The following is a 15,983-nucleotide window of genomic DNA, read 5'->3' on the forward strand; positions in this document are numbered from 1 at the left end:
TTCGTTTCGAGCATGTTTCTGTTGCAGATCTAGATCGCCATGACTTCCCCAAAAGCTCCGAAGGACAAGATCTTCGAGAAGGTCATCAACCCCTACCTCACGGGAGTGCTGCAACACCCTCAATCTATCGAGATGCGTGAGGGGACGTTGCACATCCGTGATGTTGAGGGGCCTAAGAAGACCAGAAGCATGGAGACGAGGCTCGAAGCAATGGAGCAACAAGTCTTCAGGTGCCAAGGGATGGTGGAGCATGGACTCAATGCCAACCACATGATGATCACGGAGTTCGCCAACAAGCACATGATTGACGCCAATGACATTAGGAAGTACCTCTCCAGGCTCTATGACAAGATTGACCAACTCCAAGCCCAGATCTATGACCTGCAGAACCAAAACTGTGAGTATGAGTATAGATTTAAATCAATTCGGTTGGCTGCAGATTTGAGGATTCTGGAGACTCGTTCATCTTTCCATGATGGAGCACCTATGCCTTGGAAGACGGAGGATCAAACCCATGTTGCAAAAACAACTCCACCATCACCGCCAAAGGAAGACAACTGAGCATTGGTATGGGCAATCCCCTTGGCTTGTGCCAAGCTTGGGGGAGTTTCCCCGGTATCGTATCACCATCACATCTTTTGCCTTTACCTTTGTTTTAGTTTTCCTTTTCAGTTTTCTCTTTCTCATCTAGATTAAAAGTCTTAGTGTTTTAGTCTTGAGTTTTGCTTTGTGTCACCCCTGATGTATTCTTGCTTGTGATCCATATAATAAAGAGTGTGTTAGTTGAAGGGATTTGCCTCTTGCCATGATCAAAAGAGTGAGAATAGAACAAAAGCATGAAAGATCATGTAATGATCTTATGGGAAGTGATGGCTTCACATATAAAAAGAATGATGATTGAAACTTGTTGAGGGTAGACAAACGTAGACCTTGGTCATGGTTGCAATTAATAGGAAGTGATAAAGAAGGAGAGGTTCACATATAAATAAATCATCTCTGACACCATCTATGATTGTGAACACTCACCAAACTATTGCATGCCCAGAAGTAGATGTTGGACAAGAAAGACAACGTAATGAATTGTGTTTGCTTGGCTCTGAACAATGTTATATGATTAGAGATCCCTTAGCATGTGACGATTGCTTCCACCTCGTATTAGCCAAAACTCCCGCACCAAGTAGAGATACTACTTGTGCATCCATAAACCTTCAAACCAGTTTTGCCATGAGTGTCCACCATACCTACCTATGGATTGAATAAGATCCCTCAAGTAAGTTGTCATCGTGCAAGCAATAAAAATTGCTCTCTAATATGTATGATCTATTAGTGTGTGGAAAATAAGCTTTATACAAACCTGTGATGAGGAAGACATAAAAGCGACAGACTGCATAATAAAGTTCTTTATCACAGGAGGCAATATAAAGTGACGTTCCTCCGCACTAAGAGGACACGCATCCAAACCTCAAAAGCGCATGACAACCTCTGCTTCCCTCTGCGAAGGGCCTATCTTGTACCTTTACTTTTTTTCCCTGAAATAGTCATGGTGATCTTTACCAATTCCTTATTTCACCTTTATCTTGGCTAACATCACATGCTAGGGAAAGATCTATATTCATATGTCAATTTGGCGGTAAGCATTCATGAATTATTATTGTTGACATTATCCTTGAGGTAAATAGTTGGGAGGCAAAATTGTAAGCCCCTATCTTTCTCTATGTCCAGCTGAAACTTTGATCTCATGAGTACCACGTGAGTTGTAGCAATTGTAGAGAACGAAAGAATGATTGAGTATCTGGATTTGCTTTACAAGCTCTTATTTGACTTTTTCTGATGTTGTGATAAATTGCAATTGCTTCAATGACTAAAGGCTATCAGTTGTTACTTCTCGGTAAGGTTCTTGATCCATGCTTTACTTTGTGAAGGAATTATCAGTTTAGCATGAGAGATTATATGTTGGTATTGCTGTTCTGATCTTGATCATGATGCATGCATGTTCGTATCTTGTTCTGTCGACACCTCTCTCCCTAAACATGTGGACATATTTATTGAGCTCGGCTTCCGCTTGAGGACAAGCGAGGTCTAAGCTTGGGGGAGTTGATACGTCCATTTTGCATCATCTTTTCATGTTGATATTTATCACTTCTTTGGCTGTTATTTCACTTCAGGTACAATTCTTATGCCTTTCCTCTCTTATTTTGCAAGGTTTACATGAAGAGGGAGAATGCCGGCAACTAGAATTCTGGCCTGAAAGTGGAGCAAAGTTGAGATACCTATTCTACGCAACTCCAAACACCGTAAAAATCAAAGAGGATTTTTTTCCGGATTTATCAAAAATATTGCGGCGAAGAAGTGCCAGAGGGGCACCAGGGGGTGCCCACAAGCGTGCACGGCGCGGCCACCCCCCCCCCAGGCCGCGCCATGAGGGCTTGTGGGCAGCCCACTGGCCCACTGGCCCCCCTCTTTTGCTATATGAAGGGCTTCGTCCAGGAATAAATGAGGGAGGAGCTTTTTCGTGGTTTCGCCGCCGCCGACACGAGGCGGAACTTGAGCAGAACCAATCTAGAGCTCCGGCAGGACGATCCTGCCGGGGAAACTTCCCTCCCGGAGGGGGAAATCATCGCCATCGTCATCACCAACACTCCTCTCATCGGAGGGGACTCGTCACCATCAACATCTTCATCAGCACCATCTCATCTCCAAACCCTAGTTCATCTCTTGTAACCAATCTCCGTCTCCCAACTCCGATTGGTACTTGTAAGGTTGCTAGTAGTGTTGATTACTCTTTGTAGTTGATGCTAGTTGGATTGTTTGGTGGAAGAGTTTATGTTCAGATCCTTGATGCTACTCATTACCTCTCTGGTCATGAATATGATTATTCTTTGTGAGTAGTTACTTTTGTTCCTGAGGACATGGGATAAGTCATTCTAATAGTAGTCATGTGAATTTGGTATTCGTTCGGTAATTTGATATGTTGTATGTTGTTTTTCCTCTAGTGGTGTTATGTGAACGTCGACTACATAACACTTAACCATTATTTGGGCCTAGAGGAAGGCATTGGGAAGTAGTAAGTAGATGATGGGTTGCTAGAGTGACAGAAGCTTAAACCCTAGTTTGTGCGTTACTTCGTAAGGGGCTGATTTGGATCCACTAGTTTAATGCTATGGTTAGACTTTGTCTTAATTCTTCTTTCGTAGTTGCAGATACTTGCGAGAGGGGTTAATCATAAGTGAGATTCTTGTCCAAGTAAGGGCAGTACCCAAGCGCCGGTCCACCCACATATCAAACTATCAAAGTAACGAACGTGAATCATATGAACATGATGAAACTAGCATGACAGAAATTCTCGTGTGTCCTCGGGAGCGTTTTTCCTCCTATAAGACTTTTTCCAGGCTTATCCCTTGCTACAAAAGGGATTGGGCCACTTTGCTGCACCGTTTCTACTTCTGTTACTTGTTCCTTGCTACGAATCATCTCACCACACAATCACTTGTTACCGATAGTTTCAGTGCCTGCAGATTTTACCTTGCTGAAAACCACTTGTCAGATCCTTCCGCTCCTCGTTGGGTTCAACACGCTTACTTATCAAAAGGAATACGATTGATCCCCTATACTTGTGGGTCATCAAGACTCTTTTCTGGTGCCGTTGCCAGGGAGTGAAGCGCCTTTGGTAAATGGAACTTGGTAAGGAAACATTCATATAGTGTGCTGAAATTTATTGTCACTTGTCACTATGGATACTAATCCTTTGAGGGGCTTGTTTGGGGTATCTTCACCTCGAACGGAAGCACAAAGAGTTGCTCCTCAACCTGCTGCACCTACTGAAAATATTTTCTTTGAATTTCCTTCGGGTATGCTTGAGAAACTGCTGGCTAATCCTTTTACAGGAGATGGAACTTCACATCCAGACTTGCATCTGATCTATGTAGATGAAATTTGTGGTTTATTTAAGCTTGCAGGTGTGCCCGAGGATGAGGTCAAGAAGAAGGTCTTTCCTTTATCTTTGAAGGATAAGGCGTTGACATGGTATAGGCTATGTGATGATACTGGATCATGGGACTACAATCGGTTGAAATTGGAATTTCATCAAAAGTTTTATCCTATGCATTTAGTACATCCTGATCGGAATTATATTTATAATTCTTGGCCTCATGATAGAGAAATCATCGCTCAAGCTTGGGGGAGGCTTAAATCAATGCTATATTCATACCCCAATCATGAGCTCTCGAGAGAAATTATCATTCAGAACTTCTATGCTCGGCTTTCTCATGATGATCGCACCATGCTTGACACTTCTTGTACCGGTTCTTTTATGAAGAGAGATATTGACTTCAAATGGAATTTATTGGAGAGAATTAAACGCAACTCTGAAGATTGGGAGCTTGAAGAAGGTAAGGAGTCAGGTATGAATTTCACGTTTGATTGCGTTAAATTCTTTGTTGAGACAAATACCTTTAGTGATTTTAGCGCTAAGTATGGACATGACTCTGAGATAGTAGCTTCATTGTGTGAATCTTTTGCTGCTCATATTGATCTCCCCAAAGAGAAGTGGTTTAAATATCATCCTCCTTTAGAAGTCAATGTAGTTAAACCCACTCCAGCTGAAGAGAAAGTCATTGCCTATAATGATCCTATTGTTCCCGGTGCTTACATTGAAAAACCACCTTTCCCTGTTAGGATAAAGGATCATTCTAATGCTTCAACTGTGATACGTAGAGGCTACATTAGAACACCTACACCCCCTGAGCAAATTAGAGTTGAACCTAGCATTGCTATTATCAAAGATCTTCTGTCTGAAGAAGTTGAGGGGCATAATATTCACTTCTGTGAAGATGCTGCTAGAATTGCTAAACCTCACGTTAGAGACAAACATAGGCTTGTTGTTGGCATGCCTGTGGTTTCTGTTAAGATAGGATATCATTGTTATCATGGTTTATGTGGCGTGGGTGCTAGTGTTAGTGCAATACCTCAATCCTTATACGATGAAATCAAAGATGAGATTGCACCTGTTGAGATAGAGCCTATTGATGTCACTATTCAGCTTGCCAATAGAGATACTATCTGCCCTATGGGAATTGTTAGGGATGTTGAAGTCTTGTGTGGTAAAACGAAGTATCCTACTGATTTCCTCGTTCTTGCTAACGCACAAGATAGATTTTGTCCCATCATATTTGGTAGACCTTTTCTCAATACTGACAATGCTCATATTGATTGTGAGAAGCAAACTGTCACTGTTGGCTTTGAAGGTGTGTCACATGAGTTCAATTTCTCTAAGTTTGGTAGACAACCTCATGAAAAGGAGTTGCCTAGTAGGGATGAAAATATTGCCTTAGCCTCTATTACCGTGCCTCCTACTGATCCCTTAGAGCAATACTTGCTTGAGCATGAAAATGATATGCATATGGATGAAAGGGATGAGAAAGATAGAGTTGTCTTAGAACAATATCCTATCCTTAAGAATAACTTGCCTATTGAACTGCTTGGGGATTCACCCCCACCAAAGGGTGATCCTGTGTTCGAGCTTAAACAGTTGCCTGATACTCTTAAGTATGCCTATCTTGATGAAAAAGATCACCCCCACTTTGTTGTACCATTGCTACTTTTGTTACTTGCTGCTTGCTACGAATCATCTCACCGCACAATCACTTGTTACCGACAATTTCAGTGCGTGCAGATTTTACCTTGCTGAAAACGACTTGTCAAATCCTTCTGCTCCTCGTTGGGTTCGACACTCTTACTTATCAAAAGGACTACGATTGATCCCCTATACTTGTGGGTCATCAGTCCTCTACTTCCTCTCCGGCAGGCTCGACTTCCTCGACTAGTGGGTGAGCTGCACCACTCCTCCCCCTTCCCTGTCGGCAGATCGCGTGTAGGATCCGTAGCTTCACCGCCGTGCATCTCTCTGTCGCCGCCGCCGCCGCGTGTCTTGGAGACATAGCTGTAGGGCCTCACGTGTAGAGCTTAGATGTGGAATGGAACCGTGTATGTTCCCTCTTCCTTCCAGCAACGAGCCCGTGCTCAATTCGGTGTCGATCGCCGGCGGTGTACTTCCCCTGTTCCGGCCACCGTCGGGTTGTGTTAGGTCCAGAGGGGGTTGCTCAAAAGAGCAGAGCCCTACTCTCGGTTAACAACGAAAGCAGTAGCGCAGTGGTAGGCGGGGTTTTGCTGTTCGGCAGGTCCTGGGTTCGACACCCCGTGGTGCCCCTTTTGTTTTGTGGTTTTTATGGCACAGTAGCACAAGGGGGAAGCTTACCATGTATACTCCTTGTGTACTGTCGAGCCAAGAGCTGCAGCGCAGTGGTAGAGTGTTGTGTGTGTCCACAGGAGGGCATGGGATCGAATCCCCACTGCCCCCTTTTATTTTTTATTTCTTTTGTGTGGCTTGATGCTGAATTCATTCTAGCTGATCCAAATCTTGCTTGAGCAGCAAGTTGAGAGGATCATACCTTATATCCAGTAGGTAGCACCTTGTTTATTTTGCTAGTGAGCATGTGTAGGTGTATCTCCATGTGTGATGTGTAGATGCAAGCATGTGTGGGTTTGCATCTTTGTTATTTGCTAGCATGTTTGTCTAGGTGTGTATGAGAGTGTGTGCTTGTGTGGTGCAAGCACCCAAGTGTTATGTAGATGTATGTCACCATGTGTGTGTGTGTGTGCTTGTGCATGTGTGCACTAGTGCATGTGCATGAGAGGTGTGCTTGTGAGTGAGCAAGCACCCATGTGTATGTGGGTGTGTATGTATCCATGTGGTGCATGTGTGTGTGTGACACCCACATGCCCAAGACATGGCATAGCTTTAGTGAGCTCTTGTGTTGCAAGCTTGTATGTGTGTGAAATAGTGGTAGTTGATGTGTGTGTTTTAAGAATAGCATATGTATGTGAGTGTGTGTATGCTTGAGGTATGTGTGTGTATGGTGATGTGCTATGGCACACATACATGAGGGCTAAACCCTCATGTCACCATTGGAGTTGTGAGTGTGTGCAAGTGCATGAGTAGGTGATGATCTAGTGAGCAACATATATGATATGCACTATTTGCATCTTTGTGATTCCATCTAGAATTTTAATCTTAGCTTTGTGCCTATTTGTTCTATGGAAGTACCTAGGTATTATATATGTTTTTGGGGTAGAATCTTCCTAGGAATCCATTGGTGGAATCAGATTTCCCTTTGGAACACTTTTTGGAGAAGTCATTTTTCTGTTTGATGCTTTGTTTAGAGCTTGGTTCCATCAGATGTGATGAGCCCAAGAGGATGATTCCTTGTTGTGGAAGTAGTGGGTGAACCCCTCTACGGCATGGTGGTTTTGTTTTACGATTAGGAGTTTGTATGTGCAAGTTGTGTCTTGTCAAAGTAGGCATGTGGCTGAAATTGTCAGTTTAGATTTTCACTAAGTGTGAGAAACTGCTGATATTTTCTTCCCTTGTAGTTGTGCTTGCAAAAGTTCATGTGTTGGGAATCAGCCCTTGCAATCAACTAGAGAGTTTTAGCTTTTGTGTTTGTATAGCTCTCTATCAATTTTCATTCCATTTCACTTCCTGTAGATATTGTTTTGGGTGCTGTCAAAATGCTTCAGAGCATAAACAGCTGGTGAAAGTCTGAGAATTTCACTAAGTCCGTGAAAACTGGTATTTTTGGCCAAGTTAGAAGCTGTAGATCTTTCTGTGTGTAACTCCTTTGTATTATCTTTTTGCTCATGCTTGTAGATCCTTTGAATAGCTTTTGCCACATATCTTATTTGGCACATTTGGGTGGATGTAGGTGCTTTGCATGTTGCTCTCAAACTGCTATGTTGTTGTTTAGGACAGATTGTATAGTTTTGTTGATTTGATGCTTGTGTGTGCATAGTTGATGGTGTGGTGAGATTCTTTGCACCACCCCATCTATACTTGTTTTTTTGGTGATGTGGCAACCTGGGAATACCAGAAGTATGCCATTGGAGAGTGCTTGTGGTAGATTTGATCCGTAGGACTCCACATATTGTTTCGTAGTTTCCGATTGATTCGTAGCTCCGTTCTCAACATTCCTTATATGTTTTTGCATCGTTTTCGTGTGATGCATCTGTTCATGTCATCTTCATGCATGTCAAGATAGCTTAGGGAGAAATTCTGTCCAGAAGTTTATCTTTTCTTCTCATGCATATGCAAGTGACTAGAATAGAGATGCATGTTCATTCTCATCTCATGCATCATGTGTATGTTGCATCATGTTGTGTTGTTGTTCATTGGATGCTATTTTTATGTTGGGTAGCACCGGGATCGGAGAGCAAGTACGTGGATTCGGGAGAGTACGTGCAGGACGAACAAGAGCAGTTCCAAGCTGAAGACATCACGGGCAAGATGACCATGACCTTGATACCGTCTCTAGCTTTGTTATGCCTAGATTCACGTTTCCTTCGTCATATGCTCGCTGCCTACCACTGAAATAATTGCCTCCTGATTTTGCCATGGAACCCAAACACTTTTCCATCCTAGCTAATATTGAATGGCTAAGTAGGCTTGCTCAGCTTCTAATGTTACCGTTGCTAGTTGCAGGTGCAATTGTCTCATGTGATAACATGAGTTTGATATCATTATGTTTAAACCTGTTATTTAATTAATGCACCTATAGACTTGGTAAATGGTGGAATGCCTAGCTTTTCTCGGGTGATTTGTTCCATTATTGCCGCCTTAGTTTCCGGCTACCGGTGTTTGATTCCATAACTGTTCGCTCCTAACACATTCCGGGTTGTTATGGGGACCCCCTTGATAAATTGTGTAGTGATAAGACTTGTCCGGCAGGACCCAACATTGGTGTTAATTTGCTAATCACTTAATAATAATTTTCATAGGGAATAGCTACCCCGAGGAATTAATCAACAACCCAGGCCAGTGCTCCTCATGAGTGTTGGTCCAAACTAAAGCACCGTGCGGGGACATCCCGGGGCAACTTGGGAGATTTCTGTGGCCACCGTATGCTTCGCTTATCCGACGTGTCCTGAGACTGAGGTACGCGGCTCTTATCGGGGTCGTCGACACGTCAGGAGGTCCTGCTAGTCTTGTCTTACCTTAGCGATATATCTTGCGTACAGGGATCCCGATGAAGCTTTGGTTCTCCCCAGAGTTGAGGTTTTCCTCAAAGGAATCCGACGAGATCACGAGATTCGTGATAGAGGATTACTTTGCGGCCCGTGATCATTTGTGATGGACTAGTTGGAGCACCCCTGCAGGGTTTAACCTTTCGGAAAGTCGTGCCCATGGTTATGTGGCAACTTGGAATATTTTTTAACATACGGTTATAGATAACTTGAACTTAATCTAATAAAACTGCCAACTGTGTGCGTAACCGTGGCTGTCCCCTTCGAAGACCTCTCTTCGATCGGGAACACGGTTGGGTTATGTTTGACGTAAGTAGGTGTTCAGGATCACTAAGTGATCAGCTAGACTTCGATCACTAGCGTAGACCACCACATCTATAACTTTTTCTACGTAAGTTAGCCACCATAAATGCTTAGGATGCTGCAACCTAAACACTGAACCTTCCTCACCTAATAACTTGACTAGTTTCGGTACCGATGTCATAGATTGCTGAGTCCCTGTGGCTCACAGATTACTTCAACACCCTAACAGGTACAGGTACGCCCGACACAGGTGATCCAGACGGCACGCAGCTGGCGTGGCAGTATGATGAGGAGAACGACCGCGTGTACGTGAACTATCCAGAAGACTGAGGCGTGGTCGTGATCGTGGGCAAGCGTGCAGGATAGCATAGCCTTTTCTCGTGTTATGTAGTCTGTAGCGGAACTACCTTGTCTGAATAAATGTGTGGATGTAAACTCTTATATTATCTATGAGATGGCAAACGATTCCCTATTTGTCATTCTTTATGTATGTATGTGATATGTTTATCTTTCTTGCGAAATGCTTAGATGCGCTTCTTTCCATTTTGGGGCCTCGTTCCCTAAATAGGAAAGGACCGCATCTTAGTCATTACAAAAGTCTTCAAATCCAAACCTTCAAGCAACCTCCTCAAGGGTTGCACAAATGCCCCATGTGGCTACAACTTCATCTGTCGCTGCCACAAAAGCATCAACTCCTATAAATCTTGCAATGTGTTAGTGTACCACAGGATTCTCAATTGCCTCAAGGGGATCTGCATCTGCCTCAGCGAGTGCTCAAACTTCACCAAGTGTTATTGTGCTGAAAGTCAAAGCCACGACTGGACGAGGTCCAAGGCTAAACTCTCACAAGAAGAAGGTGATAATCAAGGTACCATCTCATTCGGATTATGATATTAATGTGAAGAACTTGAATAAATAATAAGGAACAAGGGTACTCATATCCCTCTCTTTCTGGACCCAAGGATTGTGCTCGACTTCATTAATATCTCGCACAAAGATCCAAGCACACCACTACATGATTTGAATTTGCCTCCTTGCCCTGATCATACTCTGAGGGCTTTAATCCTGGAAGAGAAGTGGAAATATGAGCAAGCTCGCCAAACCAAAAAGTCTTAGTACAAGAAAGAGCGTTTTTTTAAGAACAGCATTCTCAGCTTGTCTCATGAGCAACTTGTTGCAATACATGCTGATATCAAAGGCCTCAAAGATAAATATGACTGATACTATGCTAACTGGAAAGGCGCCAGTGTCAGATTTTTCAACAAGGTAAATGCGGTCTTAAATGACAACAACTCAAGGGTTGTAGCAAGATCGCAACCATGAATACCTCGGGCTAGCTCATTTGCACCGTAGGTGAAGAACCTACCACCACAACTGAAAACTTTTTTGCTCCTGAAGAAATTGTCACGACAACACCCAATATTGTGTCTGAAGAACCAACATGGCCAGCTGAAGAATATGTTGTGCCTAAAGAAGTTGAAACCACCAGGGCAACATCTTAGGTTGTGCCTGAAGAAATACCCGGGGCGACTACATTAGTTGTGCCTCAAGAAACTGCACCACCTTCATACTCCACTTCTATTGCTGTAAAATACTCGAACGTGAAGAAAGTCACACTTCCTTCTGCATCATAAATGAGGAAAACCAAGACAGCAGAAAAAGAGGTTGCAAGGAAAAGAAAGGCATCAGAATCCATAGAAGCCTCACCTGCAAAAAAAACTAAGGATTATAAGAGTTTCCTCTACAGAACCCATTGATGCACCTCCGATCTCTGTCATGCCTCCCTATGAAATGGTTCCATTTTGTGAAGAATATGTCTTGCCAAATGATGAAGATGAAGAAACCCACTCTACTTCTTCCTCAGAGCAGATGGATGAAGAGATTGAGGTTGAAACAAATGCTTCACCTCTTGAAGTATCATCACCCTAGCCTCACTTTATTGTTGAAGAGGCTGCAGTTGAAGAAATGGATGAGGATGTGGACATTGTCTCAACCACTCCCTTGGTCAATGCTGAATATTTGGAGGCAACATACCCAAATTCTCCAATCACCACTCCCCTCACTCAAATTCCTTAGTCCCCAACATAGAATGAAGAATTGTTGATTGGCTCTGAAGGGCGTCCCACTGCCCTCAAGTCCATACTTGAAGAAATTCTAGCCGTATCAGCTGAAGAAATCACAAACCAGACTGTTGTTGAAGAACCTAATGTTCAATTTCCTCATCTTGAAGGCTCTGTGCATTCCACTGACACTGAAATTGTCCCAACTGCAATTGTTGAATAAATAGTTAAGTCGTATGCCACTACAGATAAAAATGACTACACTCACTCTCCTCGGCCTATCCTTTATGTGAGGCACCATAATATAAATCTTGAGCCAAATCCCTCACTTCCATTAAAAGGCAAATTAGCCTTGAGACCCAAGTTCAACAAGGCTGATTTCTTTGTTGATCGCCATTTCTTCACTGGTGAATCACCATAAGACTTAGGAAGAATTAGGTGCAAGAGGTTCTTGATATCAAATCAAGTTAACTTATATGCCTCGGTGTTGTTTGAGAATAAAAAAGTCTTCCAGCACCGGCAAATTCCTCACGTGGATATGGAGTTCATCCCTTGCTTCACACATGTGCTTGCTATTCTTCATGAAGTCGGTCTCCTAGGTTTTTGCTCAGACATCTGCAACTGGAATGAGGAGCAAATTCTTCAGTTTTATGTCACATTGCACATCTCTGGTGAATCTGATGACATCAACACATGGATCCTAGACTAGATGACTTGGGACACTCATTTCAAAGCTCCATCCACTGAATTGCTTCGTGCTCTTCCTGTTGATCCCCTTTGGAAGGTGCAAAGAGTGTCTATGAGGAAACTGAGCTCCCTGATCACATGATGCAAGTGTTAATGAAGCCATTGGTCAATGGTCAAGCTCCAAGAACTACCTTCCTTGTGAAGGATTTTCTCTATGTGCCAAGGACAGTTTACCACATTCTTGCCAAAACCCTCAGTCTTATCAAAGGCCACAACTCTCATGATGAAGACATTGTTGTCATCATGAAGAATCTGTTGTTTAACATCATAAATGGGATTCCCATCAATATTCACGATTGATTCATCGGGACTTTGCCCAATCCCTTGGCTTATGAGATTCGTCAGAACAAGGTATTCAATTCAATACGAGACTAACTTTCAAAATCACTTCAGTTATCTGCCTCTAGTTGAAGTTCTCAAAAATATAATTTCCTCGCATGTTGGAAAAGGCAAAGTTGTTGTTGATGAAGGAAATCATTCATTGGATGGTCGATTTTGTCAAGCTGTCTCATACTCCACCAATGATGACTCTGCCTCCCAAGACTCTACAGCAAAAGCCACACGTCAAAAATCCTCAAGATTCTGCCCCTCGTGTGATGATAGATCATGAACTTCTCATAAGTCTTCACCAAAAGGTCGATCGTAATCACAAGTGGGTTAAGCTTCAGTTTGCAATAATTCTTCACAATATGACTGTGATGTAGAATTCTATGAGGAAGAAACATTACTATGTCCATGAACTTTTGACTACACTTGGGCCATACTTTCCCATATCAAAACTCGTCAAGAACTTACAGAGATGGAATTTCAACGGAACTTTGATTGGTCTCGGCCACCATAGAAGAAGTTCAAGAAAATTCAAGCTCCTCCACTTGTTACAAGTTCATTTTCTTCATCGCGCGAGTCTAATGAAGCTGGGGATCTTGATGACACTCCTTGAGGCCCTGCTTCAACAACCGAACCCAACAACAACACTCGCACTCCTCAACCGCCTTCAAGATTAAATTCTTCACGGGCGTTAGTCCTCAATTTCGTCCCTTTTGGTGACTTGATGATAAAGAGGGACAAATGTGAGTTAGTCTTCAGGTGGGTCTACAAATATGGGTTGTTCTTGTCCAAGTTACAACTCTCGCTCTTCTGAGGTGTTTGTTGCTTGAGATGTAAACTTAAGTCCGATTGTGGTCTAACCCTTTGGAACTGCTTGTTGCATGCTTATTCCTCAAGTTCATTAATGCATGCATGTTGAATTTCTTTAGACACTTTTCCATCATACATTTCAAATTCTTCATAGCATATGTTAAATGTGTGAATAGATTACAAGATATAGGGGGTATCTCCGAGATTTTATCCAGCCATGTTCATTTACAGTCTAAAGCAAATTGCTCAAATATGCACATCCCCAGGAGGAGTTCCTCTATATCTTGTAATAAAATTCCTCAAACTCTTTATTTGCATTTCATGTGCTTATCCCCGTTGAAAACATAACCTATTTGTCATGAATCGCCAAAAAGGAGGAGATTGTAAGCGCATCTAGTGTCCCTTGGTGATTTTGGTGTATTGAAGACTTATAGGTTAAGGGACTTATGTGTTTGTGAGTGTACACGGGTTCCATAAGTCCCTGAGGAGTTTGGTATAACCGACGGAAGTCGACCCCTAAAAATGTACGTCTTCATTTGAAGACTTTGGCGCTCTTCTTGAAGACTTTGAAGTCGAGGAAATTGGTGTAACCTTGAAGATATTGATGCGAGGACTATGAAGCTTGAAGACTTTGTGTTCTTAGTTTCATTTCCTTTATTTTGAGTCATAGGAAACACCGTATTGTTAAAGGGGGTCGAGGTAATACTAAGGAAAATTTCCAAGTGATGCTCATCTCAAAAGCTACGCATACCTAAGCCTTTGAGTGAAGCCTTTGGAAATCTCTTGCAGTGCACGCAAATTCTTCAGTGAGAGAGACGAAGTTCTTCTGGTCTCTGAGGAAATTGGTGTGACTGAGGAGTTAGGATTTCGCCGGTATGAATTGCCTATCATGAGGAATATGATAGCCCTCGGGAATTTGAGAGTTCAAATTGTCGACCGCTACTGTGCTTAGCGCGAGTTGTCCAAAGGATCTTATCCTTATAACGGTCATATTATTAGGGGCAATTATGTCTTATCATATCGGGTTGCACCCTCGCTATAAATAGCCGCCCCCACAACCACTAGCTGGTTGGCTGCTCTGAGAGATATTAACTAGAGTCATTTAGAACAACCCTTCCTCCGACGACTTTGTGAGAACCATTTGTGAGGAAAAGCCCAAAACCCAAACACCTAAAACCTAGAAGTAATTGAGCATCACTTAAGAGATTGTTTCGTGTGGAACTACTACTTTTTTACCTTTGAAGATTGTGTATCTTCTAGACGATTGGGCATCATGATCAAGAGCATCCAAGAGGAAACTATGGATCCTCAGGTGACCGAGTTTCTGAAGGTTTGGAAGTCTACCTTGAACACTTACCACGAGTGATTTGGCAGGGTCTGTGTGACTCTAGCTCAAGAAAAATATGGCAAAGAGTGTGTGTCCTGGGGCTGTGTGTCCTTTGATCTAAATACCAAGCCGCTCCAAACCATACATGCGACTGTCACAACAGTTGGAACTGGTAGACCAAATCATTATCTTCACCGAGCAACTGGTTCTATTTCCTTAACCCTTTCATTTCCTCATTTACTTGTTGATGAAATTGATTGTTACTATTTGAAGACTTTCACTAAAGACTTTCTCAATTTCCTCAATCCAAATTCTTTAGTCACCTTCTCTTGCACCTGCTTATTGTGATTGCTCGCTACTTGTACTCTTGTATGCCTCATTTCATCATGTCGACTTTGCTATTGCCATGTTATGCTTGCACTTGAGTACTTTATCCGCAGTCAGTATTTCGTCACTTTGATAAATCCCCCACTAGTAATTCCTCGGTGAAGAATTTGTAAAAATCACCCAATCGGCCCCGCTCTGGTCGATGTAACACTTTTTTAGAATCAACAATATTGAATGGGCTTTCCTTTGGTCCAGAAGGGACGGAACCATTGATGCAAAATGCAAGGTCAACTGGGGAATCACTTGTCGTTCCTAAACCTTGGCGGCCTCGGTATCCTCAACCTATTCAAGTTTGCGTGTGCCCTTCTTTTGCGATAACTTCAGTTCAATTGGAAGGAGCCCAATAAAATGTGGGTGGGTATGGGAAACCCTTGCGATGACAAAGATCTTGACTTGTTCTACGCCTCCACCACTATCACCATTGGTAGGAGCAGGCACCTTTCTGGGACCCCCCTTGTCTCAATGGGGTGCGACCTTGGGAGATTGCGTCGTTGATTTATGATGTGTCCACTAGAAAGATGTGGAAAGTGGTCGAGGCCATGAGAGAGGGTGCATGGCTCTCCAAAGTCAAGCTAACCGAGAATTGGACAATTGAGCGCATTCGCCAAATCGCCTTTCCTTGGGTCCAATTATGCTAGGTTCATCTCATTAAGGGCAAGGATGACATCACATGGAAGCATGTGGCTAGTGGGTACTACTCAGCGGTTATGCTTATAAGATGCAATTATTGGCCTCACTACTTCGTGCACGGAGTTCACGGTATGGACCTCCCCCTCCCCCTTGAAGGTCAAATTCTTCATTTGATTACCTATCAAAAATAACTGGCGATAGATTGGAAAATGGGGGTGGCCAAATTATGGCATGTGTCAACTTTGCAAGAAAGAGCCCGAATTTGTTGGTCATCTCTTCTTCAAGTGTTGCTTCACCATTAGGCGTTGGGGGATGAT

The sequence above is a fragment of the Hordeum vulgare genome, chromosome 2H (genome assembly GCF_904849725.1).
Source record: "Hordeum vulgare subsp. vulgare chromosome 2H, MorexV3_pseudomolecules_assembly, whole genome shotgun sequence".
Lineage (NCBI taxonomy): Eukaryota > Viridiplantae > Streptophyta > Magnoliopsida > Poales > Poaceae > Hordeum > Hordeum vulgare.